The sequence below is a fragment of the Rhineura floridana genome, chromosome 6 (assembly GCF_030035675.1).
Source record: "Rhineura floridana isolate rRhiFlo1 chromosome 6, rRhiFlo1.hap2, whole genome shotgun sequence".
In the NCBI taxonomy this organism is placed as follows: domain Eukaryota; kingdom Metazoa; phylum Chordata; class Lepidosauria; order Squamata; family Rhineuridae; genus Rhineura; species Rhineura floridana.
In genome coordinates this window covers 10,392,740-10,398,390 of record NC_084485.1, presented here as the reverse complement: position 1 = coordinate 10,398,390, position 5,651 = coordinate 10,392,740, and the positions used below count along the sequence as shown (strand labels likewise).

The 5,651-nt window shown below is 45.2% G+C and overlaps 1 non-coding gene across 1 annotated transcript; it reads right to left on the bottom strand.

Annotated features, from left to right (window-relative positions):
* Positions 1-4,184: 4,184 nt before the first annotated feature.
* On the bottom strand, positions 4,185-4,303 carry LOC133388152 (5S ribosomal RNA). The gene has a single exon (XR_009763664.1). It is a non-coding gene; the product is annotated as a 5S ribosomal RNA (ribosomal RNA).
* Positions 4,304-5,651: the final 1,348 nt, after the last annotated feature.

Sequence of the window (5,651 nt, the reverse complement as noted above, 5' to 3'; positions counted from 1 at the left end):
CTCTCCTTTCCCCCCCCCCTTTCCTTCTTTAACCTGACATTTGGACAGTTGCCTGCCTGCCTGAGACCAAGGAAGGAGCAGAAATAAACAGTGTATCAATCACAGCCACAATTCACCTTCTACATTTCATTTGCAGTTTCCCCCTGGTCCCTGTTCAACAGGACACTTTTGCTCCCTGATTTACTGGTGACTGTGTGGCTGAGTTATTTTCCCCAAGTGGGCAGAGTGCCAATTGCTAAAAAAGAAAGAAAGAATGGTAGATCTGCACTACTTAGGTGATTCACTGCTGCAAAAGATGTTGGGTTGAAATCATGTCCGCTGCAGCCCTCCAGAATCTGCATTTTTGCACAATTTCTCAGACAGCTGGAGATGTTGATCTCAGTCTTATCCATCATTTGGTTCAGCAGTTATACAGCATTGCTGTCACTTGTGCAGTTTAGTAAATATCCAGTTTTCTTTTTCTTGAGTTACCTCATGTGATGCAGCACAGGAAAGGGTTGCTGGCAAAATGCAGGCAGGAAAGTAAATAGCCCCTTTGGAAAAGATGCAGGCAGGTGGAAGCCTTGGAACACCCGGTCCGGACCATCAAGGCAAATGCTAAAGATCAAATGTTCTGCTTTCAGGGCAGAAAAATACAGCTATTGCTTCATGTCCCAATCATTGTCTTCACAGGAAGTGTATCAGGGAAAATGTACACAATCTGCAGGAAAAAAGGACAATGTTTTTCCACTGGACTGTCCTACCGCAGGTGAGACAGAGAGTTGAATGTTTGAATGCTCTCCCACAACACTGTCAGAAAGCAATCCTGTTCACAGAAAGATAGCGTGTCAGGGAACATTCTTTGCCTAAACATGTTACTTTTCTGGATGCAGGCACGAAGGGTTTTCTGTGGGAGAGCATTCAAGACATGAAACTATCCATCTGCACCCTGACATGATGGTTTCAGGACCAAGGACAGATCACACACACACAAATCTGACTTCCAGAATATTGTCTGGAGTTAGGGATGCTCTAGGAGTGCTCAAGGGTCACATGAACTTTGAGATGAATTTGTGGATTCTGACACACTCGAGCTTTGTCTCAAGTCAGATTGCCTCTTGCACAGAGCACCCACTTCTGTTTGAACTGCTCATTTAGCACTTCAGAAAAAGAAGTCTGGGAATCATATGAAAAAAATAGACGTAAATAACATATAAACACACAACACAAATCATGTGTGTGTTGTGAACATAAGAACAGAAGGAGAGCCTGCTGGATCACATCTAGTCCAGCATCCTGGTCTTACAGTGGCCAACCAGATGCCCATGGGAAGCCCACAAGCAGGACCTGAGCACAAGAGCACTCTCCTCACCTGAAGTTCCCAACAACTGATATTTAGAAGCCTGGTGGCTCTGATGGGGGTGGGTGGGTCAGAGCATAGCCATCATGACTAGTAGCCACTGATAGCCTTATCCTCCATGTATGTATGTAATCCTCTTTTAAAGTCATCCAAGTTGGTACCCATCACTGCCATAATGCATACATCAATAATCATAGGGACAATGCTTGGGATTTCATTGCTTATATGACCACCTACATTTGGTCCTGCTCCAATGTGACTCACCACCACCATTCCCTCTGTTTGTCCCCAGGTAACGTGATCTATTATGCATGTAACATATCTAACAATTTCAAAGGGTGGAGGGAAATGTAGCTTATTGCTAAGTTAGTGTTTTTTGATCCAAGCTCAAAACATTATTTTGCATACACACCTCATCAATAAGTTTATAATTCTGGAATTCTAACTCCCTTGCTCTGATCTACTTTCTGAGTTCAAAAATCCAAAACCAACTCTTCATTTCCTAAATGAAATTAGAGGGACTGGGCAGGGGTGAGGGAAGGGAGGAGATGTCACTGCCTGAGTCTGAAGTGGACAGGAGGAGGCAGGGAGGGAATTAAAAGGTTCTTGTGGTCAGTAAAACAAAAGTTAGAATGCTTACATTGCACTATGTACAGAAATGGGCACATTGCATTATGCACATATTGCATGCATATAATGCATGAGTATACAATTGTAATTATGGGGGTAAACATGCATTTTAACAGATACCCCCCTAACCCCCCCCTCCAGAAAACACTCAAGTCAAACTGAGATGGAGGAGCAACATGGGAATTAGAAACAAAAAATTCTCAAGGATTAGCCCAACACTGAGATTTTTATTGTTATGTATTTGATTTCTTACTGTCCTTCACCGTAAGGTCCCAGGGCAGAGCACAATAATTTGGAATTCATTATTAAAAACAGTTTAAAAACAAATCACACTTACAAGAATAGGTTGGGTCCTGAAAACGTATATCTCAGGTGTCAAAGGCCAAGGTAAAGAGGTTTATTCAGCATTCACCAAAAAACTGTCTAATGAAGGTACCAGAGAGTTCCACAGCTTAGGGGCTGCCACAGAGAATGCCCTCTCCCAGGCCACACACACCCCAAACCTATGAGGGCAGTGGAGTGACCCAGAGGGCCTCCTGAGGGTCTGCAGGGAAGGAGGCGGTCTTTCAGATATTTGGGTCCATCTCTACCTGGAGTGTTGCTTCAATACTGATCAGGAACGGGAAAGAACAAGAGAGAGGCTACCCTTCTACATTCTTTTTACAGTTCCCATATGAACAGGGTTCAATAACCCTGTTTTCCCATGCACTTCCCCTCGAGAGCTTCCCCTGTTGTGTTGGAGATTAGAATCCATTTAGGCAGAGTCGTTGAGCCCCTCCCAGGTAAAATCACACATTTGCACTAGAATCAAATGCAATTATCTTAATTAGATTCTCTTAATTCTCACTCATGTGGTCTCTTTCTCCCTGCTGAGGACCAAGGCAACAAGGCAGACTTGCATATCTGGCTTTGAATGTGTGTGTGTGTGCAGGGGGAGAGAGAGAGAGAGAGAGAGAGAGAGAGAGAGAGAGAACTGGGGAGGCTCTGATCTAAGAGAGAGGTGCAGGGGGAACAGGGCTGCTGAATGTCTTCACTGTGGGCTGTGTATCTGGTCAAAATCCCACCCACCCCCAGCAGTGGGGATGAGCACGGTACCATCTCTCTTCCTTCACAGGAGATAAACCAACCGGGAGGGGGGAGATTTTGAGTGGGGAAATTGTCAGCAGGGAAAGGGTTAAACACCCCCTTCTCTTCCCCCCCCAATTCTCATCCTCCCTCTACACTTGGTAATAGCATCCTGCATCTACTCCTCATTAAAAATTAACATTAGGAGGTAGTTACATGCATCTGCTATGTTGCATCTGTTTGGTCCTGAGTATATGGCAATGCATAAATGGGGGAAAGCATTAGGGTATTTGGAACATACAGAGCTGCCTTATACTGAATCAGACCATTGTTCCATCTAGCTCACTATTGTCTACACTGACTGGCAGCAGCACTCCAGGGTTTCAGGCAGCTGTACCTGGAGAGGCCATTGAGGATTGAACCAGGGACCTTCTGCATGCAAAGCAGATGCGCTATTGCTGAGCTATGGCCCTTCCCTCTTGAAAGATTTGGAAGGTCATCTACCACCGTTGGAATCTGTCCTGCCTATTAAAGCCTTCATCTGAGGCCCTGATTAAAGTGCTCCCCCAATCTTTTGAGATGGGATGGGATGACAATCAGAGGCAGGGCCTTCTTGCTGGTGGCTCTTCATTTGAGGGGCCTTCATGTGCCTTCATCTAAGCACCCTCTTTCAGAGTCAGTTGTTGTTGTTGTTGCTATTGTTATTTGTATTTATGAATCGCTCCCCATAAAACAAGGGTGAGGAACCTTCCTGACAGCAAGGGCCTCATTCCCTCATTTTATTTCTTTTTATTTATTTTAACAATATGTTGTTGCTGTATGCCTTCAAGTCGATTACGACTTATGGCAACCCTATGAATCGGTGACCTCCAGTAGCATCTATTGTGAACCACCCTGTTCAGATCTTGTAAGTTCAGGTCTGTGGCTTCCTTTATGGAATCAGTCCATCTCTGTTTGGCCTTCCTCTTTATCTACTCCCTTCTGTTTTTCCCAGCATTATTGTCTTTTCTAGTCAGTTTCAGCAATTTTGTTATTGTTATATGCCTTCAAGTCAATTATGACTTATGGCAATCCTATGAATCTTTTCTTATATATTCATGGGTTTTCCTGGTAAGAGGTATTCAGAAATGGCTTACATTGCCTTTCTCTAAGCCTACGGTACCTGGTATTCCCAGGCGGTCTCACATCCAAGTACTAACCAGGCCTGACCCTACTTAGCTTCCAAGATCAGATGAGATCGGGTGTGCTAAGGGTAGTATGGCCGTAGGCTTCAACAATTTACATACCACTTAATATTGTGGTTTCTAAACAATAAAGTTACAAAGCAGAAACAAAGGATGAACTCAATAAAATTAACTAGAAAATCAGAAAAGCTTACTTAGAATGTCAGCTGATTTTATTTTATTTTTTAACAACGTCTTCATTGGGCTCCTGAAGTTCGACAGGGAGGGAGTTTCACAGAGGTGGTCCCACAATACTGAATGCACAGCACCTGGTCAACGCAAGCCACGCATCTGAACCTGGGGGAACACTACCAATGACTCCCCAAAGAACTCAGTCACTGGGCAAGGACATACGGCATCAAGCTGCTGTTCAGGTATCCTGAGCCACCTTTCGAGGGCCACATACCAGCAGTGGAGGGGGCCAAAGGCAAGAGTGGGTAGAGCAATAGATTTGACAGTAAGCAACATTCCAGGAATACACAAGCCTGACGTCTCCACATAAACACACACCTCCTCAGGCAACATCCCCTCTCCACATGTCACACTACCTCACTGGCCCTGGCTTGTACCCTAAATGACTGGAATGTGTCTTTGAACTCCAGCAATGCTTCATGCTTGCCTGCAAAGAAAGGGATGTGCAAGTGTATGTAAAAACTAGCCGGTGGTGGCTCCATGTCAGTGGGACTGTGGAATCTCCATGTTTTAGTCCAAACCGTCAAGGAAGCACCTTGGACAACTCCTTGAAAGTTTGGACTAAAACCCGGAGCGGATTCCACTGCCCCACCGACATGGAGCTGACAGCTGCCACTGAAACTAGCCTACTGTACAAAAGTAAAGTTTACATTTATTGCTCTGCCCACTTTTGTCTCCGGCCTGACCCACCACTGGCATGTGACCCCCTGAAGGTTGACCGGAAGGAAATGTGGCCCTCAAACTGGAAAAGGTGTGTGTGTGTGTGTGTGTGCGTGTGTGCGTGCGTGCGTGCGTGTGTGTGTGTGTGTGTGTGTGTGTGTGTGTGTGTGTGTGTGTGTGTGTGTGAGAGAGAGAGAGAGAGAGAGAGAGAGAGAGAGAGAGAGAGAGAGAGAAACTTATATAGATGCTAGGCTGGTGGTAGATGAAAGCAAGAGCGATACATTATGCCTGGTGGCCACCAAAGCACATCCCGCTGGTGGGTGGGCAATCATATCTGGGCAGGCATAATATACAACTACCCGAATCATCTCCCCATAACTCAGGCATCCTCTTGAGGGCCTGAAATGTGGAGGCTGGCAGGCCTGAGCTAGTGGTGTCTTCTCCTAAGTATGCTCTTTCCCATTTTAAAAAGAGTGAACTTCTGATCCATTTTGAAGAGGCAGATTGAAGCACTGCCATTTAATTGGCAGGAAGTTGCTTAA